This window comes from Thamnophis elegans, chromosome 9, assembly GCF_009769535.1.
Source record: "Thamnophis elegans isolate rThaEle1 chromosome 9, rThaEle1.pri, whole genome shotgun sequence".
NCBI classification, from domain to species: domain Eukaryota; kingdom Metazoa; phylum Chordata; class Lepidosauria; order Squamata; family Colubridae; genus Thamnophis; species Thamnophis elegans.
In genome coordinates, this window is record NC_045549.1 from 48,841,493 (window position 1) to 48,868,143 (window position 26,651).

A 26,651-nucleotide genomic window follows, 5' to 3' on the forward strand; every position below is an offset into this window, starting at 1 on the left:
AAGTCACTTAGAGGAAATGGAAAGTTACTGGCATTCTCCTAAAATAAGTGGTTGTCTGACTTCTCCCTTATAATGAAATGAGCAGAAATCTAAGTGAACCTGTAATATGAGAGAGATGTAACAGCTAGACTAAGTTACTGTGCCTCAGTGTATAATCATGCTAGCCACATGACCATGGGAATGTCTTTGGACAACACTGGCTCCCTCAGCTAAGAAACGGACATGAGTACCGCCCCCTAAAGTCAGACATGACCAGGCAAGGAAAACCTTTACTTTAGCCTCTGGTTTAAACTTTTACTTAGTTTAAGTAAAAAGAAAAGAAAGAACATCAAGTATATCAGGAGTATCTTCAGCCTATAGTCAAAAAAACCAAGATGGTAGCTTGTAGTGACTGTTTTTTCATGTGTCATGTGGATAGCTTTGATTATACATTGGAGCTGCCATCTTGACTTTTTTCATTAAACCGCGTGAATACCACTGGTGTACACAGAAAATAGATCCTTGTGAAAAAGTCCAGACTTCCATTCTTCTCAATGGAAACAGCTTGTATCCCATCATTTTGTTCATATATTATTGTTAAATCAAATTGTAATTATTTTTTAATTAATTGCTACACTGATTAAATGATATAACACAATATTTATATAATCCACTAGTTCCGCTAGTTGTCATGTGAATTGCTAGTTTTCATGTGTTTCAGGAAGCTGTGCCATCAATTTTCAGCAACTGTAATCAAAGCAACAAAAATCTTTTTTTTCTAAGAAAAAAAAGGGAGAAATATGATGAGAAGCAATCATCTGGAGAGCTCATAAAGTTGTAAATAATGTTGGCCAATGTATCAATCAACTTTTATTATGGTCACAGACCAGCATTACAATTAAAAGCATTATTATTATTATTATTATTATTATTATTATTATTATTATTATTATTATTATTATTATTAATAATAATTATTAATAATAATTATTAATCATTATTATTAATCATTATTATTAATAATAATACAAATAAAAGGCGGACACAATATATTATGATTGGTGGGAGATTATCAGCGGCCAGTTAATTCTGCAACATATATGTATGAATGTGAGTTTGTCTTATTCCTAAAATTCAAGGCAAATGAAAGTTAAAAAATGAAACTAATATACACAGAAAAATATGGTCATGAAGAAACTTGCATACATAGAAATAATAGCTCATTATGCTTACCATCATATAGTTGTAGAGCTATCATATTTATGAAATTGCAGCTGCTTTCTATGGCACAAAGTAAGCTCATCGAGTCTTAATTAGTGCCTGAAGATAGACGGGCGGTTGAACAACTGGCCCTGTGGTACAGCTGTAACAATCTGGAGATGATCATGTTTAAAATTATAAATATGAAGATGGTTTTTAGGAGAAGCCCTTCTATTTTATCACCTCTTCCAATATTCAATATTCTGGTATCAGCAGTAGAGTCTTTCACATTTTGGGGTTCTGTAATCTCCCAGGAGTTCAAATGGACACTCAACATTAGAAACTTCATTAAAAAGGCACAACAAAGAATGCTCTTCCTACATCAACTCAGAAAGTTCAGACAGTTCGAAGAGCTGCTGATACATTTTTACAGAGGAATTATGAGCCTGTCGTTTCTATAACTGTCTGCTTTGTGAAGCAACAAACAAGACAGGTACAGACTCCAATGGATAGTTAGGACTGCAGAAAGAACGATTGCAACTAGACTGCCTTCCATAAAAGAGCAGTATTTTGGGCAGGTCAGAAGGCGGTCTGAGAAGATATCTGCAGATCCCTCACATCCTGGACATACACTGTTTCAATTCCTTCCCTGTCCAAATAACTAGATATAGGGACACTTCCCCATCATGCCATCACTGCTGAATAACTAATTTGCTCAGTGCTGCCTAATGTCTAATAACCCATGTAGTGTTTGTAATATTTTTATGTATCCTTATTATCTTCTTTACTCTCCCTTTTATTGTTGTTGTTTTGCATGTGCACTGCTTCTGTACCGGAGGCAAATTCCTTGTGTGTCTAATCACATTTGGCCAAATAAAGTATTCAATTCAATTCTCTAGAATGGGTTGATTTTAAGACATCAGGAAGAATGAAATGAGATATACTTGACATTAGTTATATTTCGCTGGATGCAATATATTGCGAGGAACACATTAACACATACATCCTTATCCTAAAATTATATTTTGCAACACATTTAGATCAATTAAAGTAATTTTAATTTGTATTTGAAATCAATCCTGCTGAAAATAGTGGAAATAGTTTGGAAATAAACAGATATATAATTGTGTCAAAGTTCACAAACCAATGTTATAAACTTTAATTGAATGTATTTTGAAAATTATTGTGAAGAATTGCTTCAGACTTTGACAAACACAACCATTCTCTGTGGTGTATTAAAACAGCTGCCTTCCCTGCCTTCCAAGCTTTTTTGAAAGAGCCTTAAAATGTGATTTAATTAATCAAATAGTTGTGTATTTTTAATAATAGTTTGTTTATAATATTTATATCCTGCCTTCAATTCAAGTACTTAAGGCATCATATTATACTTGCTCCTCCTCAGCAACAATCCTGTGAGGCACATTAAGGTGAGAGAGAGAAACTTGCCGAAAGTAACCTAATGTTCTTCTATGATGGACGTTGAAAACTAGAATCTGGGGTTCCTGCTCTTCTACGGAGCAACACTGTCTTTCCAAATAATTGTTCAGATTTTAAAAAGATGAAACATTTGCCCTGTACATAGAACATTTCCCAGGGTGGATATATAAACATCCAGCAGAAACTTCATTTCAAGTAACTGTACATAGATGCCATAATCAAAATAGACTTTGATAAAAAGACATTTTCTAGACTCAGCATCTACAATTATAGCATCTAACTAGCTTCTCATACTCTGGTTAGAGATCAGCCAACTAGCCACATTTTTCAAATAATGTAACATTAGATTATGAACTTCAAGGCAACCATATACATGTCTATCATATACATATTTATTTAAAAAATAAGGGGGGGAAGAGATTATGGCTGGTCCTCTTTACAACAGTTCATTTAATGAGCATTCGAAGTTACAACAGCATTGAAACAATCTCTGCTGCAGCGCTTTCCGGATGGGACTTCTTACAGGTAAGAACCATTCAGTCTTTTCCCAAACCGCTTCAGCCCTCCTGTGCCCACGTCGCCTTCCCCCGGCTGCCCTTTGGCTTAGTGTGGCCTGGCCAATGTGGGCGGCAAGCGGGAGGTGGCTCTAGGGCAAGGCTGGGCGAGGTGGGCAGTGAGTGAGCTGCAGCTCCGGGGCAAGGCTGGAGCCAGGGAATGGCGCATTCTCTGACCCAGCCGAGGCAGGCGGTGAGCAGGCAGTGGCTCTGGGGCAAGGCCAGAGCCAGGGAATGGCATGTCCCTGGCCCCAACCCTAAGTGAAAGGCGAGTGGGTGGCATGCTTACCTTTGGTGAGGAGAGCAGGCAAGGCACGGGGATTAGCTGGCCGGTCTAGACCACATGGCAAAGGGAAGATAATATATAGGACAGGGCGGGGTGGGGCTAGCCGGTGGTTGATTTTACTGGTTCTCCGAACTATGCAAAATCATAACAACCGGTTTCCCAATCCAAACCAGCTCCCTTGCTTATGACCATTACAGCATCCCCATGGTCATGTGATCAAAATTGGGATGTTTGGCAATTGACTCATATTTATGATAGTTGCTTGGGGTCATGCAATCATCTTTTGTAACCTTCTGACAAGCAAAGTCAATGTGGACTCCAGATTTACTTAACAACCATGTTACTAATTTAACTATAATGATTTACTGAACAACTATGTCAAGAAAGGTCACAAAATGGGGCAAAACAAATGCTTAACAAATGTCTCAGCAACAGAAATTTTGGGCTCAATTGTGGTTGTAAGTTGAGGACTACCTGTACTACTTCTCTGAGATCTCTGAAATAGCAAACTTTATATTTATTGCATGTTTGGTAAGGTTAATTGCTTCACAGAGTTCTCCATATACTTTGGAGAATTAGTACTTTTAGATTCCCATGATTTATTGTTTAAAGGTTAAATCATACTGTATATATTTAGTATTGACTTCAGAAAATATTTTTGGCAACTTGATACTTTGATATCTTATTTCTAAATGCAAGCAGGATAAATAACATTATTTGGCAGAACTGTAAACTAAAGAACTGAATATTAATAAAGCAATTGGTATCTACAGGTGAAACTCGAAAAATTAGAATATCGTGCAAAAGCTCATTTATTTCAGTAATGCTACTTAAAAGGTGAAACTAATATATGAGATAGACTCATTCCATGCAAAGCAAGATAGTTCAAGCCATGATTTGTCATAATTGTGATGATTATGGCTTACAGCTCATGAAAACCCCAAATCCACAATCTCGGAAAATTAGAATATTGTGAAAAGGTGCAATATTCTAGGCTAAAGTGTCCCACTCTAGTCAGCTAATTAAACCATAACACCTGCAAAGGGTTCCTGAGCCTTTAAATGGTCTCCGTCTGGTTCAGTAGCAATCACAATCATGGGAAAGACTGCTGACCTGACAGTTGTGCAGAAAACCATCATTGACACCCTCCATAAGGAGGGAAAACCGCAAAAGGTAAATGCAAAAGAAGTTGGATGTTCCCAAAGTTCTGAATCAAAGCACATTAATAGAAAGTTATGTGGAAGGGAAAAGTGTGGAAGAAAAAGATGCACAAGCAGCAGGGATGACCGCAGCCAGGATTGCCAGGAAAAGGCCATTCAAAAGTGTTGGGGACTTTCACAAGGAGTGGACTGAGGCTGGAATCAGTGCATCAAGAGCCACCACACACAGACAGATCCTGGACATGGACTTCAAATGTCGTATTCCTCTTGTCAAGCCACTCCTGAACAACAAACAACGTCAGAAGTGTCTTACCTGGGCTAAAGAAAAACAGACCTGGTCTGTTGCTCAGTAGTCCAAAGTCCTCTTTTCTGATGAGAGCAACTTTTGCATCTCATTTGGAAACCAAGAACCCAGAGTATGGAGGAAGAATGGAGAGGCGCACACTGCAAGATGCTTGAAGTCCAGTGTGAAGTTTCCACAGTCTGTGTTGATTTGGGGAGCCATGTCATCTGCTGGTGTTGTTCCATTGTGCTTCATTAAGTCCAGGGTCAACGCAGCCGTCTACCAGGAGATTTTGGAGCACTTCATGCTTCCTTCCACAGATGAGCTTTATGGGGATGCTGACTTCATTTTCCAGCAGGACTTGGCACCTACCCACACTGCCAAAAGCACCAAAGCCTGGTTCAATGACCGTGGGATTCCTGTGTTTGATTGGCCAGCAAACTCACCTGATCTGAACCCTATAGAGAATCTATGGGGCATTGCCAAGAGAAAGATGAGAGACATGAGACCAAACAATGCAGAAGAGCTGAAGGCCGCTATTGAAGCATCCTGGTCTTCCATAACACCTCAGCAGTGCCATAGGCTGATAGCTTCCAGGTCACGCCACATTGAGGCAGTAATTGCTGCAAAAGGGGGCCAAACCAAGTACTGAGTACATATGCATGCTTATACTTTTCAGAGGTCCGATATTGCCCTATGTACAATCCTTGTTTTATTGCTTGCATGTAATATTCTAATTTTCTGAGATTGTGGATTTGGGGTTTTCATGAGCTGTAAGCCATAATCATCACAATTATGACAAATCACGACTTGAACTATCTTGCTTTGCATGTAAAGAGTCTATCTCATATATTAGTTTCACCTTTTAAGTTGCATTATTGAAATAACTGAACTTTTGCACAATATTCTAATTTTTCGAGTTTCACCTGTATATAGGAATATTGAGTATGTTCCCTGTGATCATAAAATGAGACTAAATCTGCCAAGTATTTGTTTTCACTTTTACCGGACATCCCAGAGGAATTTAAATACAGTATGCTGTTAAACGCATTATGTAGCAAGTATAAAATCAAAGAGAAAACATTTACTCAAATGATATAAGCTTTTCCTTCTATTCTATTTCCTTCTATTGCTCCATTTCAATTTAACATCTATAAGTTAGTTAATATGGTGTTATAAAATCAGTAATGTTTGAAGATGTGAATGTATTTTAGTTACATACCAAAAATGTTTTCTCATAAGGGAATAATTATTAGTGGGGTTGAGAATGGAGAGAGGTTAGCAAAAAAAAACCCTTTCCCTAAATGTTGGAAAGATGGTCTATTCCCATTTTTAAACTTTTTGATTATTGACATGGGTTCTCTTCCAACTTATTGACTACTTCTACAAGGGAAAGACTAATCAAGATTGTTCTATTTGTCAAGGTCTAATGATGTGATTAAAAACTAGATTATTGTTTATATTGGTAGTCTTTGATTTATAACTATAATTTTAAGTCATAATGGTTGTAAAATGAGTTGATCACAAGATTTTATTATTTTTGGGGGACGTGCAGTTAAGCAATGATGCAGTCATTAAGCAAATCAAAACCTGGTTGCTGAAAAGTTGACATAAATACTGTTTTTCAGCAAAACCATTGTAAAAGTCATATGACTCTGGGATGCTGCATAAATTCGGCCCAGGTGCAGAGCCCCTGAGATTCAGTCATGTGATTACAAGGGAAAGGACCGATTATCAGAATTTTGAATCCAGATTTTAAATAGCCCCCATGTAGGCTGTTGTAGCTTTGGTCACTAGGTGATCAAGTCATAGGTTGAGGACTATCTGTATGTAACACAATGTGCACATGATATTATTTCCTTTACATTATATATTTTTCTTTTTTTTTATACTAAAACAATTAAATAAATGCACAATCCCTATATATTATTAAGATTACTCTTATTGTTAAAAAAATAAATGCAATTACTGAATAGCAAATCCTTAAGGGTTTAGTTATTTGCCTCTCCAGAAGTGGTTACCAGGAATATTTGCTAAACCAATATCCTACATAGCTTGTGGGAATTGGAATATAGCAATTGGAAGACTAGATTTCACCAGGCTATTATTATTGACTATGATGACAACAAGATGATGCAAACATTGGTCTCACTCATTTTTCCCATAGCAGCACTTTGACACCACACATCTCACACCTGAGTGTCTAAGGCGGTGCATAGAAATGCCCTGTAAAAATTCTCAATCAAATTGGTGTATACCAAAACTCAATGAGTTTCTCCAAACTGATCAAGGGAAGAGAAAATTGATCAAACAATTTGCAAGAAGTTTTAAGAGATTGTTATTATTATTTTAGCGATGATGGTAGAACTGAGACTGAAAAACTTCCACAGCAGAAATTCCTTACTGGTGTCTTTCTTCAGGATTTAAGTAAAGCCAGAGAAGCTCCAGACCTCTGGAGAAATAACTTTGCAATTAAAAGCCAGGATCTTCATGCAAATCCTTCAAGAAGCCCTCTCAATAACAAAAAACCTCTCACTTATTCCACTTTGAATAAAAGCTTTGAAATGCTCTTCTCCTTTGGCAGAAAAATTGAAAGCATTTTTTTTCTTTAGGAGAACTTGTGGGGGGGGGGAACTAAATTTCTTTGCCAGTCACTAGGTGAGGAAGCCACGGATCTCCTATCAAAAAAACCAGTGGTGAAATTCAATTTTTTTACTACCTGTTCTGTGGGCTTGGCTTGGTAGGCGTGGCAAGGGAAGGATAGTGCAAAATCCCAATTCTCAACCTACTCTGGGGCCAGCCAGAGGTGGCATTTGCCGGTTCTCCGAACTACTCAAAATTTCCGCTACCGGTTCTCCAGAGCCTGTCAGAACCTGCTGAATTTCACCCCTGAAAAAAATCCCAGCCCAATCACACAATCGTGGCACAGGATGGTTTTCTAGGTCTTTCTAGAGCGATACACCAACGAGATCCTTTCTGTCCAACCAAACGCCGAGAGGTGCAGCGCTAGATTCGGGCTTCTCCGGCGACCTCCCTCCTCCGTGTAAGGGAAATGCAAGATGCTCCCAGGTCTTTCCCGGCTCCAGAGACAGAGCCTCCCCGCGTTTGGAAGGGAGCTGCCCGATATTTTTGAAAAGGGGACGGCGGGGCCGAGGTCTTTGGAGCTCTCCGCTTTTCGAAGCCAAGGAACTGAAACTTCTCTTTCGCCCTCGTCCTCGACTTTCCGCCCCCTCCCCGGTGCTGGTGTCGCTGTTGCTGAAGGGAAGTGAAAATGAAATCGGCTTTTCTGAGAAATGATGAAAGCGGCCGAGCCCGCCAATGAGCATCTGCGCCCAACTTCCGCACCTCTTTCACTCCAGCCCCCACCTCCCTTCTGCACAAACAGGCCTCGGAGAGGTGGAGGAGAAAGGGAGGGGGGGAAGAAGGGAAGGGAGGAGGAGGAGGAATTTCCAAGATTGGACTCCTCGCTGCTTCTCGCCTTGTTTTGCTTTCGATCTGGCGTCAGGACTAATCCCCGCCAAATACAGAGGAGGAATAACTTTTAGTTTTGCTCCCGCGATTTATTCCGCCGCCGGTTTTCCTTTCCATTTTGCGTCTCTTGGCAACCGTGACAACCTTGAGGAATTACATAAATACCGGGAAACACATAATTGGTAAGGTAAATCCAGAGCAATCTTCTTCTTCTTTTACCAAGATCCAATGACGGTACACATTTCTTTCATCTGATTTTGCCTTTATGCCTATGCTGGACCCAAATGCAAAGGCCGTGGCGGGTCATATGATTTTAGGCGCAGCTACTGGCAAGAGAAAGCAGGGCTTTTAATTTCACTTTTGGATTTGCAGGGAAGAGAGCCACGGGAAGGACGCCTTTCTCTTTCAGGCTACGAAATCGAGGACGGAGCTGGGGTGGGGACGGCAGGCGCGGCGGCGAAACATGTCAGCGGCAGAAAGCCCAAACCGAGAGTCCCTCTGGCTCTCCTCTCAGCCTCGGCAGGGCGCGGAGAAGCTGAAGGGAAGTGAACTGGGCTTTGGGAGTGCGCAAAAACTCTCGGAATGTCACCGCCGAGACGGTTCTCGACAGGCGGGGATCTCTCCCCCCCGCCCCTGCAACTTTCCTTCAACCCCAGCGGAGTCGGGCTCATGGAGTTGCGGCACGGCCGCTGCTTTGCCACCCACTGGCCAGGCGGACAGTCTTTCTGGTAACCGGGAAATCGAGGTGAGCCCGCGAGCCAGCAGCCCTCTCCGTTGCTTTCCCTTCTCGGGCAGGGAAAGGCGTGCGAGTCGGGGGAGACATTGGCCTTCTCGGTCCCCACCCTTGCAGGACTTTGGACCCGTTCATGGCGGGATCGGGCCCTGTTGGGAGGCGCTGCCAAGAGCGCCCCGGGCGGGGAAGAGTTTTTCCTTTGATTCCCCTTGATGTATGTGCTGCAAGGGAAAGGAGGGCACGGAAGGGGGGGCATAAGTGGGCATCTTAGGGAAGGGAGCATTTTGCTATCCCCCTCCCCCCGGCAGGCTCCGCATCAACCTTCGCTGCGGGCAACCGAGAGGAAGAGGGCAGCAGCTCCGATCGGGGCAGCCCTGCCGAGGGGAAGGGGGAAGAGACGGTCATTTTCTCCTAACAAGTCATTGGTGCTTTGGAGAAGAACCAGGAGGGGCCGCCGTGTCAGCATAATGCGCCCCCCCTCCCCCCAATATCCCGCGAAGGCGGCTGTTACACAAGCCAGCTGGGTCACTTCCTTTTCTCCGCGGCCGGGTCAAGTCGTGACGTAGAAGCTCGTCTGGCCAATCGGGGAACGGATCGTTGGCGTTAGAACGCCCCGCTTGATACTTTTACCGCTCGCGCGCTGCGTCGGGTTCCAGGAAGCAGGGATGGAGAAAGGGCCCAAAGGGAGCCCGACGCCTCCCAGGCGATGATCGGGCGATTTTCGAGTGGGGAGTATGGACGTCTTCCCGAGCCTGATGCCCCCTAAGTGTGTTAAATTTCAGGCTCCTTCCCCTTTTGAAAAAAATACGGCTGAGAATATGGTAGATGTACATCCTTGTACATCTGGTACCTAGAACACAGATCTCTATGGAAATTCTCAGTCATCCAGGTCATGGTTGTCCCAAAGGTGCTTTTTTCCCCAAGAAGCAACTGGACTTTCAGGGTTTTTTTTTGAAGACGTTTCACTTCTCACAGATCAGGTGCATGGACTGTCCTTTTGTGCTTCAGCTCTTTCCGAAAACAGGTCCTTTAGAAATGGCTCTAAAGCAGTGTTTTCCAACCTCGGCAACTTGAAGATGTCTGGACTTCAACTCCAGAGATCTTCAAGTTGCCGAGGTTGGGAAACACTGCTCTAAAGCAGTGTTTTTCAACCACTGTGCCGCGGCACACTAGTGTGCCGTGACATAGTGTAAGGTGTGCCGTGGGAAAAACACTTTATATATAGTCAATATAGGCACAGAGTTAAAATTTTTTAACATTTTCTAATGGTGGTGTGCCTCGTGATTTTTTTCATGAAAAAAGTGTGCCTTTGCACAAAAAAGGTTGAAAACCACTGCTCTAAAGGATTCTGATGGTGGCACTACTAAATCAAACCTTTTTATGCTGATTGAATTGATGTGGGGTATCTTTCACTGTGCTTTAAGTCTTACACATTTGTGAGGGTTTAGCCACTTGTGCGAGACAGTTTGGTCCAGTGGTGTAGGTACCTGGTTAAAAACCAGGAGATTGTGAGTTTTAGTCCTGGTTAGGCATGAAAGAAGGCCTTGCAGGGTTGTTGTTGTGGGGAAAACAGGAGGAGGGAGGTTTATTTGGTATGTTTGCCACCTTGAGTTAGGTACCTCAAAAAGCAAAGCAGGATTGGGCCTGGTTTGACCAAGAATAGAAGACCACTAGAAAATGCCTGGCTAGATTGGAAAAAGACTCCAGAAGAAGGGAATGACAGATCTTATTGTTCATATAATTTTACATATCTCGAAACACACACAGTGTTACCACAACTAAGCACTTGGGTGGGTTTGGGCTGCCAATGATGTGAATGGAAGCAGCCTTGGGGATGCCAGTAGCACAATCCATACAAATACTGTTTTCAGTACTATACTTGAAACAAATATTTTTGTTTAGAGACTACTGAGTCTTAAAAATAGGTCATCCTGAGTTTTTCAAGGAGCGATTAAAATCTAGTATTAATATGTTTCCTTACTACACTATACATAAACAGATTAAAAGGCATGGAACATTAAAGTTAATGTTCTGTAATTTTTTTTAAATACAATACATTTTTCTTATGAATTGATGTGCATAAGAACAAAGCCATATAATTTACCATATTTTTTCTGGTTTCCAAATTGTATTTTGCAATGAGTACCATTGCCTTTTTCTTTGTGGTAGAAAAGGTTATTCAGGAAGATTAGGCTGTTTGGAAGATAAGGAACATTTATGGTTTCAATGTAGAAAATATTCTGGTGTTTTATTGACATCAGTAAGACAACTTATGAAATAACTATAATGAAATGAATACATCTGAGATTTGAAAATTGAAAAGGCGGATTTAATCTGTTTGTTGGAAGAAGACATGTTACTTCTGGCATTATGGCAAGATATGCAGCTTCATTTGTGTTTCTTAGATTTCATAAAACATTTTTAAGTTACGTCCTTTGATTAAGCTCCTTTACTCCTTGTACATAAAGCTTTATGTGCTATACACGGGTATACAAAAATGAAATAGAAGTATAATTTTTAAGCAATTCTAAGCTATGACTTTGTTTATACAGCTCGGATATATTTTTTATATATGTATGTATGTATGTCTACATATATGTAGACATATATAAAATGCATAAAATATATGTATTTTAAATACTGTGTTTGCCCCAAAATAAGACCTACCCTGAAAATAAAACAGCCTGCTTTTAAAACATGTGCTTAATATAAGCCCTACCCCCAAAAAATAAGCCCTAGTGAAGGGGGTAGACGTGGCCAGAACAGGAGGCAGAGAGTAAACATTGGTTTCCTGTCCAAGCAGCAGGCAGAGTTGGGGAGGCACACAATCTGGATGTGCTGTGTTGGCTGTGGGAAAACAGAGTTGAGCCAGAGCGGCAACTGGCCAGAGGAAGCTTATATTCGTGCAGTGGCACCGGCAGCAGATGGAGGAAGAGATGCAGGGGGGAATGCAAGCAATCTGGACATGATGTAAGAGTCACAGGAAAGCTGAGAGCTGGTGGGCCAGAGTGGGTAGGCAGCCACAGGAGGCTTGCCTTCGCGTCTCTTGGCTTGCCTGTGGTCTGTGCAGCACATCCGAATCGCCCGTTTTCCATCCTGTACCTCTACTTCCGTCTACTGCCAGTATTGCTGCATGAAAATGAGTCTCCCGCAGACAGACAGCCACTCCGGCCCACCAACTTGGCTTTTCCGCTGCGTGTCTGGATTTCCTCTCCCCCCCGCACCTCTGCCCCTGTTGCTTGGATAGGGAATCAACTCATTTGCGCTATACGAGTAATACAGCTTCATAGTGCGCCAACCAAGGGAACGACTGGCTGAAGCTCCTGCCAGATACCATCGGTCCCCATGTGTGTTTGCTTCCTCTTGTGCGCACATCAGGAGGGCGAGGTGCACAACCGGGGTGATCAGCCTGAAATCATGTTTCCCCCAAAATAAGCTCTACTGCTTATTTTGGAGCCCCAAAAATATAAGACGGAGTCTTCTATTTTCAGGGAAACACAGGTACAGAATGAATATATATTAGAATACTCTTAGGAAAATCTGTAGCAAAATAGTAGCATTCATGAGAAATATCTACAGTAATGTCATCATGAATCAAAATAGTATCTAATCTCTTGATATAAAACTTTAATTTAGAGGATGTTCTATATAAAAAATAATAATTTCCAAGCTAAACAATTTATCTTATTGATAAAAGTACAAATAATTAGCTGAACAAATGAGCTATAAGTTACAAGATAGTAAAAAAAATCTTGAAAACAACATCTTCTACTCTTTCTTAATTAATACCAATACCTGGTTTGCTAAAACCAGATCTGCCTTCCTTTCACCTGTTGTGTATTTCTACCCACTGGAGGAAGAAATCTTCTTGCGTTTGATGCTTTTGGGGGGATGTAAATAGAAGTAAAGGTAGCAAAGGGGCGGTTTTCAGTCCACCCTAAAACATCTGTGGGAAACTGATTTTATGGGGAAGTTACATCTCCTACTTTAAGAACGTTTCTGATTTACTTTGAGTCAAACATCAATTGGAAATAGTTTGATTTTTTTTACCTGTCTCACTTTAACGATATTAATGGTTTACTTTGAAGTCACATTTAGTTTTTCATTAATGGGGACATGAAGTTCTGGATTTTACAGTTCTACTTGCCATTTGATGTTGTACATACCCCAGGGTATGTCAGCTTTTGGTGGTTTGGAGAGCAAAGCAAATAGAAACAATCAGAAGCCTAGCACAAATGTGTGGACAAGCTTCTTCTCAAGCTTTTAATTAAATGGTTTGCAGCAACAGTCTTCATACTGCATTAGGAGAGAAAAGAGAAGCCATAATGGGTTTTTCTTGTGTTTTGAAGACCAAGCATGGAAACAGTGACAAGATTCCATGCCCTATGGATGGAGCAAGACTGGCATCCATAAACTTCGTGATGATTGACAAACTCAGCTAAAATGTGTGAGACTCTTTGCATGCTTTAACAATTGATTAACAAATGTTTATTTTAATGTGATATTTCTTTGTCCATCTGTATAAAATAAGCAATCTTTCTGGAAATGGCTCTTGAAGTCTTTGCAGTGTAAGTAAATTAATCTCTGTGGAGTGGCTAAAATGAAAATTCTATACCTACTAAATGTGGGTGCAGTTATTAAAGGTGCTATTGGTTTGAAAAACTGGGAACTTTGAGGTTATATAAAGTTTGGCATATTGAAAACAATGGCTATTGTTTAAACAAAAAACAAATGCATTCCTATGTGTGGGTGAATCTTCTGAATCAAAGAAGGAAATGGAGTAGAATAAAAGCATATTCACTATTGAGCATGTGAAGAGATTTAGTCAACTTGATCCTACTTATAGAGCATCAGGTTTTGTGAAACAGAGTGGAAATTGCTTGTAAATATAGAAACAAACTTGAATTCACAGAATTTTGAATGCCAATGATATTGAATTATAAGCCATTTGGAATATTTTTTATTAATGAGGCATATTTTATATTGGTTCCTACAATTTAAAAAAATATGTACCGGTATTTTCAAAACTGCTCAGTAATACAGGTACAAGAAGTGCTTTAAGACCATGATCCGGGCAGCAACTGACATAAACGAATGAGTCATTCTCTCCCATTAATGCAAGAACAAAACATCCTGTCAACATATTGTTAATATTCTTTATAGCAAACTATTCACAGCACTGAGAGCCAGTTTGATGGAACAGTTAAGGCATCAGCTAGAAACCAAAAGACTGTGAGTTCTAATCCCACCCCAGGTAGTTTAGTTTAGTTTAGTTTATTTGGATTTATAGGCCGCCCTTTTCCCTGAGGGGACTCAGGGCGGCTTACAATCATTAGAGGGGGGGACAAAGCAATTAGGTGGCATTGAGCCAGTCATGCTCTCAGCCCTGAAGTAGCCAATGACAAATCACTTCTGAAAAAACCTTGCCAAAAAAACTGTTGAACTTATTAGGGCAATCTCCAGTAATCAGACACAATAAAATATTTTCTCATCAACAACTTTCTAAGCAGTGCAGTTCTACCCTGTTTCCCTGAAAATAAGACCTCCCTGGATAATAAGCCCAATCGGGCTTTTGAACACATGCACTAAAATAAGCTCTCCCCTGAAAATAAGCCCTCCCCAAAAATATTGCAACACAGCAGCAGCCATGAGGTGATCACTTTCGCCGCCTCCTGCACCTCAAAAATAATAAAACCTCCCTGAAAATAAGGCCAAGTGCTTATTTCACGGGTCAAAAGAAAATAAGACCCTGCCTTATTTTCGGGGAAAGATGGTAATTCTGAATGTATTTTTGATACGAATTTTTGATGTGAATGGAATAAATTATAGGACTGTCTCATGCCTTTAAGAGGTGAGAGTTCTGTACAAAATGGAAATAGATAGGCTCGCACCCCTATAAAAATTTGTAAGCATGTCCCAAACTTGGATTCTGCATGTTTTACCGCCTCTGGTTTGAATAGCAGATCTTGAAGTAATGTTGCAAATCAGCATTGATGAAGGAATGGCCTTCCACTTCTTTATCCATTATTTGGAAACTCCCATCTCTAACTGCATGTAGAAAATAGGTCATTTTTCTATCAAATTTAGGCAGTGTATTTCCAGATTGCAGAATGAATATTGGGTATTGCCTGGACTCTTGCCATGAAAAGCATCACCTATTCAATAGATCAGTGTTTCTCAACCTTGTCAACTTGAAGATATCCGGACTTCAACTCCCAGAATTCCCCAGCCAGCATTCGCATTCGCTGGCTGGGGAATTCTGGGAGTTGAAGTCTGGACATCTTCAAGTTGACAAGGTTGAGAAACACTGCAATAGATGCACGTGGTGAATCCAGGGCCCCTTGATGCTAACGATACAGTTTCTTCAGGAGTTACTTCTTTGCCTGAGTTTGGCTTTCTGTCTGGGAAATCTGTTTAAAAACTTACTGTCTAAAAGTACTTACAGGATGGGTCCATGGTTCATTCCATCTTTCTTGATAGATTGATACCACCACCATCACCCCCCCAAAAAAAAGAGTAGCCAGTGATGAAGCGTAGTAGGATTGCTCAATCTAATTCTCCATGATCTTTGGCCCTTTGCAGTAGTCCTCATTTAGCAACTGCCTTGTTTAGTGGTTGTTCATGGTTATAACAGTGATGAAAAATTTTATGACCAATCCATGCATTTATGATCTTTGCAGGTCTGTAAAGCAAAGAAAGCTGAATAGCAATACCACTTAGACTTATATGCCGCTTCACAGTGCTTTTATAGCCCTCTCTAAGCGGTTTACAGAGTCAGTCTATTTCCCCTAGCAATCTGGGTCTCATTGGTTCCGACCTCGGAAGAGTGGAAAGCTGAGTTAACCTTGAGCCTGGTGAGATTTGATCTGCCAAACTGCTGGCAGCCAGTGATCAGCAAAGGTAGCATGCAGTACTGCACTCTAACCACTGCACCACCGCGGCTTATGAATAACATAAGCACAGTTGCCGTTTTAATTCGCATCTGCTTCATTTAATAATCAAACTGCCGGTTCCAATTGGGGTTGCTAAGCAAGGACTACCTGAATAGAGATCAAATAAAAACAAGCAGAAAGACAGAAGCCTTGAACCATACATTTTATGCCATATAGTGCTTAAAGCTACTAATCCCTTTCTTACTAAGCGCTTGTGCTGGTCTGAAAAGGAGAGTGTGAATTTTGTATTAGCATAATGGTCACCAATACCTCTGTAAGATTAGCTAAATTCTGTTCATCTGAGATTGCCATCAAGACATGTTGGGTTGGAATATGATCTTATGATCATTCTGTAAATCTCCTTTAAATTCTTTTATTCCAAGTTACTATATTTTACTTCCATTTTTTTCTCTGTCTTTGGTGGTAAATAAAGCAATATTTGTGGTATGATATTTTTTATTATTAAATCATTGTCCAATTCTGTGCCATCATTTTGGATGATGAACAAAAATATTCTATTTTCTTCTACAGTTATAGCTGGCACTTCTTGGTAAAAGTTGAAGGATATGAAAAAAATATAGAATGGAATAAACAGTGAATACACAGTGTTTGTAGAGACTTGAAGGACAAAGTCCACTGATTTTATTTGAATGTAGTCAAACTTATATGCATAAGATTGACCCTTAAGTTCTTAAACTTGAGTTGTTTGGGAAAATCTAATCAGCTGGCCTAACAATTGTGGCTGTGGACCTGTCCCCTTTCCATTGTACCCCCTCCCAGATCCCATTCCCATCCTGGCAGCCCTCATGTTAGCGAGGTTGGTGTCAGCCACAGCTGGGTTGGGCCAGTGTCTTGGGGTGGAGAACAGGTCACGCAACCGGGTCGGCAGGGTGCCACAGGAGAGGGGTCAAAGAGCCACATGCGGCTCGGGAACTGTTTGGGAAAATCTAATCAGCTGGCCTAACAATTGTGGCCCCAAAACCTTCCATCTTCCTACATTTGTTGCCCAGAATGTAAAATAATGTGTTTTTCAAACTTGAGAATTTTAAGATGTGTGACTTCCATTCCCAGAATTCCTCAGCCAGCCATGACTATATGCTCAAGAGTTTATATTTTTAATAAATATTATAAAGGGAATTGATGATTGATGACTCACAAAAAGGCAAAAGATCTACATGAAGGAGCTGAGTACACTGGTTCCAAATTTTACGAAGCAATACTGTAACTTAAGCTGTCTGAACATAATTTCTGGGAGTGTGAGTCATTAGGTACATCAGAAATTCCCTATTCAGTTGCAAAAGAGCGGCAACAACAGCAAAAAATCATCAAGTAGGAGAATAGCTGCTTAATCAGGAGGAAGTCCAGTGTACCTTGTCAGGTAAAATTCCCCTTGACAGCTTTGTATATTTGTTTATAGAAGGTGTGATTAAGCTCTAAGCTTAGATTGTGTAATAAGTATTAATGGCCTTTTGGCCTTTTGTCTGCTTCAGAGTGGCATTGAGTAATTTTGTTTCCACTCTAATGGTTTACTTTTGAAAAGCAGCAGCAGAACTTTACTTAATACTGTATAGTGGAACAGATACAGGATTTGGGACCTAAAATCAGTTGTCAGTCCTTAACTCAGGCCTAAATATTTTGTGTCCTAATTATTTGAGCTGCTGAAACTGAGCTATTGCTTGGCTGAAACCGAGCAGTAGCTCAGTTCAAACACAATCATTGCTAGCTGTTTTACCTGTTTTACCTTCACATACATGGTTAAATCTTGGTTTGCAGTCCTACTTTGTAGGTTAAATCCTAGCCATGATCTTTCAGTTCATATGCTGATGCAAATGATAGCTTGTGCAAAGGTTGGAAAGGTATAGAATTTCTATAAATTAGAAAAAACATTCTAATTCCTTTAAAAGTTCGTTCAGTCTCTTACAAGCACTGTGGTCAGTGATGTTTTGTGGCGTTTTGTTTTGGTGTTTTGATGCCTTCCCAAAATACTTGGATAACTGTGAACAAGTTTTGAATAGGGACTCACATTTGGGATAGGGAAGCAGTTGTTAGTCATATCACATTGGATAACAAGCTGAGTTGATAAGGCAAGGAGTGTCCCTTTACTATGTGACCATGATTTTATTTAAAAACAATGCTGAAGTATTATTGTATAATTGTATTTATCTGTCATTCCAAATAAATAAATAAAGCAAGTCAGAGTTCTTAATTAGTGACTGCTTGGACAATGGGCAAAAGTGATGCTATCCAGAGTAGTTCCATGTTTATTGGTTTGTAAATTGTCATGTATATTTCTCAGTAGGAAGTTCAATAAGTCCTGGCATTGAATCTGCATGCCTGTTATGCAAATTCCGTGAAAGTATAAAGTATATTAAGTATATTCAAATTCTGTGAAAGTATATACCATGATTAAAAGGAGGTTTTATGACACACTGAAGCAGGTGGGCACTTGAGTTCTATAGCATTCTCTTTCTGCAGTACTTGGGAGCCTTTCTTGAGAAGTACGAAGAGCTGCTTATTTTACAATGGCCATTGCAACTATTATTGCTGAACGGAGGTCATTGCCTGGGCCATTATTGAATGGGACCCAATACAGCAGAGAGAAACAAGTCGGTGGGATCTGGGCATATCAAGCAGGTGTAAGAAACTTCAAGTCTGGGGAGCATACTTGGGAATTTGAGAGTACTAATCAAAGTATTTGCCAACCACAAAATTACTGTTGTTCATAGTAGAAAAATATTCTCCACTTTGGAATGGGGGAAAAAGAAATGTTTAGTATTTAATATTCATTTGTTATTATAAACATGCTCCTTGTCAAGGATGTCCACAGGTTTGCCCATCACTGCTATCCTAAAAAATCCTATTCTCTATTTTCTGTTTCTACTGTGCCAATTATTCCTGTGTGTATGTGGCAGATAAAAAAATAAACTTCTATTTCAGTTCTTATGAAGAGCTGAAACTAAGACTATCTTCCATAAAAGGCTCTCACTGCCCAGAGCTTTTTATAAAAAGAGTTCACAGCAACAATAGGGACAAAAGCAGTGAGATGTTTTTATAAAACATCTTATCTAAATGTCAGGCAGAAGAGAAATAAATGTATATGTGATTTTTAGGTGGTCCTAATCCAAATTCTCTTGAAAGAAAAACTATCACCTGCATAGTTTGTGAAAGTGGAGGGTTGTGCTCATGCTTTTAAGGCTGTGTCTTAACAAAGAGATACAGATGTTCCTGCTTTAGGAACCACAACTATGACTGGCAATTTGATTGTTAAATGAAGTAGTCATTAAATGAAATTGTGACTGTACTTATGGTCTTACTTCAGTTTTCCTTTGCTGTACCGAGCGGTGAAAGTCATAAATGCAAGGATTGGTTGCAAAATTACTTTTTCATCATTATTGTAACTGGAGGCAGTTGCTAAAGGAAGCAGTTGCTAAAGGAAGACTGCCTGTAGTTTAATATCTATAGAGATTCTCAGCTCTGAGACTTGAAGAAGCTTCTTGGATGAGAAGGGAAATGTCTTCAAAGAAAAACAAGAAAATCCAGTTGCCTCTTTAAAAAGCACATTGGAACTGCCTATAGTTTACCTCTTATGACACACACACCCCAAAACTTCTTTGGAGAGTTTTATAATTTGATCTTAAAGCAATTATTATAGAAGATGTATACATAACAGGACCAAAAATAATCTTAAAACACCTGGAGGTTAATGAATCCTAAATAAAACTAAAACAATGTCAAAATTAACAAAAAAACTGATGGCAGTTGTCAAACAGTTACTGCTACGGTTTGGTTTAACTTATTTTTTTCCAGCTGCTGACTAGAATCAAAACCAATCTAAGTATAATACCCAGTTCAGTTTCATTTCTTATTTCTTCCGTTCACTGGTTTCAGTTTGTGTTTCTGATTTTGACAAGACACTTGTTTGATGCTTATAATTTGTGTAAACTTCTTTTTTTTTCCAAGCTTTTAAAAATTCTTCCAGCAAGAGACTTCCCAATTTGGTCTGACTCAAAGAAAAGTTTCCACTGATTTTATTAATAGTTTACTTTTGAGTCATTGTGCAATCTACAGTGAGTGCTTTTGCTATCCAGCTTCCTGTTGAAAATGTGTGAAAAAGTAGTGATCCTAAAGCAGGAGTATTCTTTTTTTAGACAGGACATGAGTGAGGGGCAGGAGCTGCATGTGAGAAAGGAGGTAGGGATATGGGAAAAAGAGAACCTTGAGATAATTAAATTTTACAGCTCGCAATAGCACTTAAACTTACACACCGCTTCATAGTGCTTTACAACCCTCTCTTAAGTGGTTTACAGAGTCAGCATATTGTTCCCCAACAATTTGGGTTCTCATTTTACCAATCCCAGAAAATGGAATACTGAATGTACCTTAAGCCGGTCAGAATCAAACTCTTCACCGGATCTCGATCTAACCAATTTCATTGTATTTAAGTACAATCACAATATGCTTGATTATACTTATCTGGCGGTTAGTAGAGTTAGCCTGTAATACTGCATTCTAACCACTGCACCATCATGGCTCAGTTGTTACTCTGTATATTAAATGATTATCTCCTTTTGTCATATTGGAAATTAAAATTTGATGTTAAATATTGAAGAATATTTAAGAAACTTTGCTAAATATTGAAGAAACTTTGAAAACTGCACCAGAAGCTTTGAAGGGCACAAGAGGTAAACCTGATGTCTTGAGGTGGTATATGTCCTAGAGAAACACTTTCGCAAAAGAAATAGCAACAAAAACTAGAACTTTTCAGAAGAAGCACTACAGCCCAGTGAGAATGTAACATCTCAGGATGAATGTGAGCAAGTTGCTTTATTCATTGCAACTCTCTCAAACTTCCCCTTTCTTTTGAACAGTTAAATATTGTGAAGAGTGTAGACAATTTAATCATACCACATCGTATACAGAAGCACCATTAGCCCCTTAATGTAAGCCAGATACCCACATATACGTAACCAACATTATTATAGAACCCAGTAGCATCGGACTTCATGTTAGGGCTACACCATCTGCTCTTCCTTTTGGAGCGATATATGTCATCACCCACCAATAATAACTTTTAGGTTTCTATCTAGAACATGATTCAAACTCAATACAAGAAAATAAATAGAAGTATGATATAAAATAGTATTTTTAGAAACTAGTTGAAGAACATTTCAACTGATTATAAATTCAGCCTGCATCAAAGAAAAGTCCTAGGTGATGATTTTTGGTGCAAAATTTATTAGCGAATTTTATTTTAATGCAACAGAAGGCTTGTGTCCACTGGAGGTATTACATTAGCCCAGCAGAAAGTATTACTGGTAAATACATTTTTATTTTATTCATGTTTGTTTTATATGTACTTGGTCTCCTTAGAATTATCACAGATCTGACACTTGGGCATTCAGTGCTTTTATTTTCCCATACTGAGGAGAAGACATCATGTAACTGTCAGACAAGATCACAAGCCTGTTCCAAGGCTCTGGTGTGTGATTATTTCTTTGTTGCAAGTAGCTGCTGCCCTCTTGGTACCACAATTTTGCTTATTAAACAGAATTGGATAATGATTCTATTTGAAACTGAACATTCTCTTTTAGGAATATATTTATTGTTCTCCATTACTATCTTACTGTATGTATTATTGTTGGGTTTTACTGCATGGGACTGTTGATGAGGTAGAATTTTCTGCATTGCTGAGTCATTAGAGAAAATGTTTTAGCTTGCAGCTGAGAGATAGGGAAGTCTCTTGAGGGACGTATCTTGGTACTGCCTTCTGTTCTGAATTGTAGGTATAGAGATAATCAAGAGAACCATGCGTACATACATACATACATACATAAATGTGTGTATCTTTGTAGGAAGAGCAGGGAGAGCAGACAGCAGGAAATAGGACACATAGGTGCTGGCAACAGGACAAGTGATGTCATGTGCATTAGAACATCAAACAGATATAATTTGCTAGGCTTCTAGTTAATGCCTTTGAATGGATAAAGAATGGATATCCTATGTTCTCTTGTGTTGTGGCTGATTTACACCACTTTTGTTAACCATTAGTTGCTGGGTAAAGTGATACACCATAGCTTACCAATCATAATGGCTAACGTCACACCACATAGATTATACCAGTTGCTTATGTATTGGTATGCTGTGCAAACAAATTCTGAGATTAATCTCTATAATAGGTGGTTGTGTTAGCTTTCAAAGAAACGTTTCTTTGAATTGATTGAATTACCTTTTCTCTGTCCATTATCAATTTTCTATTAAGTTGATATTGTGCTTTGTGGAAATGGGTGTGTTTGGTCAGATTTGGATTTCAGGCTTCAATTCTAACTTGTAGAGTTTGGGGGCTAAAGTTTCCATAAAAGGCATCAGCTCAACTTCTGTAAAATGAATATTGAAACAGAAAACCGAAACACAGATAGACTTCCCTTCATCTCAGAGCCAAAAAGAAAAGAAAACTGCTCTTTAAACTCTTTTGTTCTGGGGAGAAAGAGGAAAATAAATTACTCTTCAGGAAAGTGCATATGGGGTTATGGTTTTTCTGCTCTGGGATCTTTTGGTCCAGGTGAGTAAATATCTCCTTCTAAGACTGGGCCACAATTACTGAAGAATGAATTCTGTAGCCACCACTGCTGATTTTCTTCAGAGGCAAGAGCTCCATGAACAGTGCATTTTAATGACTGCCCTTAGAGCTGGTTCCAGAAGGCTTGTTTCAGGTAAGGAGACCAACATGAAACAACAACCTTGCCTTATATTGTAATCTCTTTGTTAGTAAGGGAAACTGCAAGTTGACAAATTATAGGACTGACCTGAATCCTTGTCTAGTTTGCATTTATGCTAATATCTCACACCCTGAATGCAAATGGTGGCAGGGACGCTTAATAAGAGAAGTTACAGCAATCAGCAGAGTCTCATCTTTGACTTTGTGTTTTGTACAGCTGTCACTTGAGAAGGTAGCTTAAGCTTTTTCAGTTCAACTTCCCCTCACTTTAGAATGCACTCTATGTTTTACCTGGGTCACAATATCCATTTGGCAGGTGAATGTACTGAAATCTCTAGAGCCCTTTAGGTGCATGCAAAATATACTCATTCATATTAGGTAAGGATATTAAGTAAGCTTCAAAAAGTATGATAGCTATAATGGGGTCAGCAGACAAGAAAATACTGCTCCCCCTCCCAAGTTTCTGTTCCACTATTGCAAGATATGAAATAGGTAATGTCTTATATAGGGCTTTAAAGGGACATTTGACAAATTCATAGAGGATACCTCCCTTGGGCTACCAATATAATCTTAATGTAATAATACATGTATCTGTTAACCTAAGCTGCGATTTAAGCCTCCAGATATCCAATGCCACTGTTGAGGTGGTGCAGTTCACCAGCTGTTGGTGCCAGTTGGTTGCCCTTTGGGAACAAAAGGGTCATTTCACTCTAATTAATTGATCAAGCAAGAATGACCCTGCTTATTTGCCCTGAAGACTCGCTTGGCTTTCACATACAATTTGGAGGCAACATTACAAATGCCAGTTAAAGTCAGGATGGGAATCAAAGTTTGAATTAAATACAACTCATGTGGTTGCTCCCCACATATTTAAAAAGTTATTTTCATATGAACACTTATAATATCAGGAATTTGACCCCTCCCCTTTACAGAAAAAGAATATGTTGCTTCTCATTCTTTTGATAAGAGTTCTCCTTCCAGATATTAGAATAAAATAATAGAACTCTTTATTGGCCAAGTGTGATTGGATACCCAAGGCATTTGTCCCAGGTGCATAATTTTTATAGTTAATTTATTACAATTAAAAACAAAGATTTCACATTATTTCCATGTAATGGGAATACCTGTTAAAAATTATAATGCCCATTGTGGGGATTAATAACTACCTAATGACAAATGCATGGAGACAAGTAGCCATGACAGGATGTGTATGAATCTAGAATATCGAAATATTTCTTTTGGAAATTGATGAATTAGAGCCCTTTTAAAGAAACAGGTGTTGTTGAATATGTATTCATAATTAATAAAGTCCTACATAAAACCCCTGGAGGTCCTGTTCCTTGAATTTCTATGTCCCTCTTCTAGCTGTGCTCCCGAGTTGATTCAGAGTGTTAACTTACATTAACTTGTAATTATTCATCATATTTACATCAAAAAATAAAGGCTTGTTGTTGGTTAATAAGCCAGAATTCTGCTTTATGAATTTGTCTTGTTAACGAGGAATAAGACAATATTTTCCCATTATGTTATACTAGGAAATACTAGGCTTTGGCAAGCAGGATTTCCTTGTGGGTTTGGGAAGTTGTAAGGGACCGCTGCATGACTATAATTTCTTTAATCAGTGTGCAAATAATTGATTACTAGGATTTGTGTATGACAGGATTTTGTTTGTTTGGTAGAAAGAATTTTAACAGAGGAGGCAGGCCTTTCTGGGGAAACAGCTTATGCAACAAGTTTTTTATGTACAGAAAGAAGACATTCCAAAGCTGCTGTTGCATAAAAACTAAAAGCTTTGGGTCTTTCTTGACACAGTTGTCTTAATACTCTTGTTAGTATATGCATTTGTCAAGGCCCACTTCTCATGTTACAGATGAAATATGTTCCACTTTATAAATGCTTGAAAAGGTAATGGAAAGTATGATTAGAAAGGCCAGTTCAGAATGAAAGCACAGCTGTCCTCTAGTGCAGTCCAAATGCAACATCTGGCTGAGGGGAAAGTAGGGTTTCACAAATCTTTCAAAGAAGGCAGGAGTGGAAGCTATTTTTACTGGTGCTGGTCCAAAGGGACAATCTTATTTTTATGACAAAGTGTTGTCATTAGTTGCAAAGTCATGTCCAACCCATTGCGACTCCATGGACAACGTTCCTCCAGGCCTTCCTGTCCTCTACCATCCCCTGGAATCTATTTAAGCTCACGCCTACAGCTTCAGTGACTCCATCCAGCCACATCATTCTCTGTCGTCCCCTTCTTCTTTCCCCTCAATCTTTCCCAGCATTAGACTCTTCTCCAGTGAGTCCTTCCTTCTCATTAGGTGACCAAAGTATTTGAGTTTCATCTTCAGGATCTGGTCTTCTAAAGAGCAGTCTGGGTTGATCTCCTCTAGGACTGACTAGTTTGATCGCCTTGCAGTCCAAGGGACTCGCAGGAGTCTTCTCCAGCACCATAGTTCAAAGGCCTCAATTCTTTGGCGTTCAGCCTTTCTTACGGTCCAACTTTCACAGCCATACATTGCAACTGGAAAAACCATAGCCTTGACTATATGCACTTTTGTTGGCAAGGTGATGTCTCTGCTTTTTAGTATACTGTCTAGATTTGCCGTTGCTTTAACAAAGTAGATAATTTATTTCATGTATAGTAAAGCATATGGTGGACCTTTCAACTTTTGCCTTGGCATGGATGTCACAGGGAACCAGCAAGTACTACGCTTTCTTCCTCTTGTTTTTTTACCCTTAAACCATTCTGCATTTCAGGTCATTGAATTTGCTGATTCCAAATCCAGCCAGCTGGTCCTTCACGTTGCTGCAATTCACAATCCATGGCCTGGGTGGCAACCTCTTTTTCTTCCTTTTCATCCAAAGCATAGTCATAACAAAGCTTGAAATCCTCATTGTCAGAATTTGCTAATCAACTCGATGTTTTCCTTCTTCCAGCATATCAGTGGCAAATTGTTGATGATGGTAGTATGAGATCATTGGAAATGCTCTGAGGACATAAACAGGGTTTCTCCCATTTGTGACAACTTTGTTTATGACATTGTCTCAAGTAATTCTTCCGACCTGAAGAGAAGGTATTGAGATGCTCTGCTTAACTTATGTAACTACACTTTTCTCAAGTAGTTTTCAGGGTATGGAAAGGGATGAGAGAACCATTTATTTATGTATTTACGTATCTTAAATAACTTATATATCTACTTGTATTGTAAGAACAAACTTGGGTGGCACTCAAAATATGTATCAATTGCCTTGAATAGCTTGAGTCATTTGAACCATTTTGCCTGTTTCTGTCTGAGCCCAGAGACAGCCCAATCCTTTATTTGCTTACACCTGACAGAATCTTGCCAAACTAAAGCTATAAGATACTAGATATATCCTGAGAAATTCTAGAAAGTGGTTATCTTGAACCTCTTTCCTCTTTCCTTATCCAGTTCGGGACTGTGCAATCTGGGTCTTTTTCTGGGAAAGCTCTGCTTTAGCTATATGTATATATGAACTTAGTAGCATAGGTTGTAGGCTTATCTTCTCAGAGATTATACCAGTATATAAGGAACAAAAAGGGAAGGGCCAGCGTGTAGCAGAGTTTAATGTGTGGCTAAAGGAGTGGTGTAAAAGGGAAGGCTTTGGTTTTATTAGTCATGATACCTGCAGCTGGTCCAATGAAAAACTATACAAAAGAGATGGTTTGCACCCATCCAACAAAGGGACTGAGCATTAAATTCACAGATTTTCTGGATAAACATTTAAACTGAACAGCAGGGACAGATAATTAATTGATACAGAACATTTCTGTCCCCAGCAATCTAAAATTCATAGGGTTATCAGTGCATGTAACAGATGTTTGTGCGGGTAAGATGATCAGTCCTCCTGTCAAGCAAAACCAGGCATTTAATAGTGAGTGCCATAC

General features: G+C 39.4%; 1 protein-coding gene across 5 annotated transcripts in view; it reads left to right on the plus strand.

Annotated features, from left to right (window-relative positions):
* The first annotated feature begins 7,756 nt into the window (after window positions 1-7,756).
* The window catches only part of IRF2 (interferon regulatory factor 2), a 44,461-nt gene continuing 25,566 nt past the window's right edge, over window positions 7,757-26,651 (plus strand). Inside the window, exon 1 of one of the 5 annotated variants that reach the window (XM_032224253.1) lies at window positions 7,757-8,557. The gene's annotated coding sequence lies outside the window, so the exon portion shown is untranslated. Of the gene's footprint in view, window positions 8,558-8,742; window positions 9,116-13,529; window positions 13,551-26,651 lie in introns of those variants that run through there. The other 4 variants (XM_032224252.1, XM_032224256.1, XM_032224254.1 and 1 more) reach the window with 4 other exon arrangements.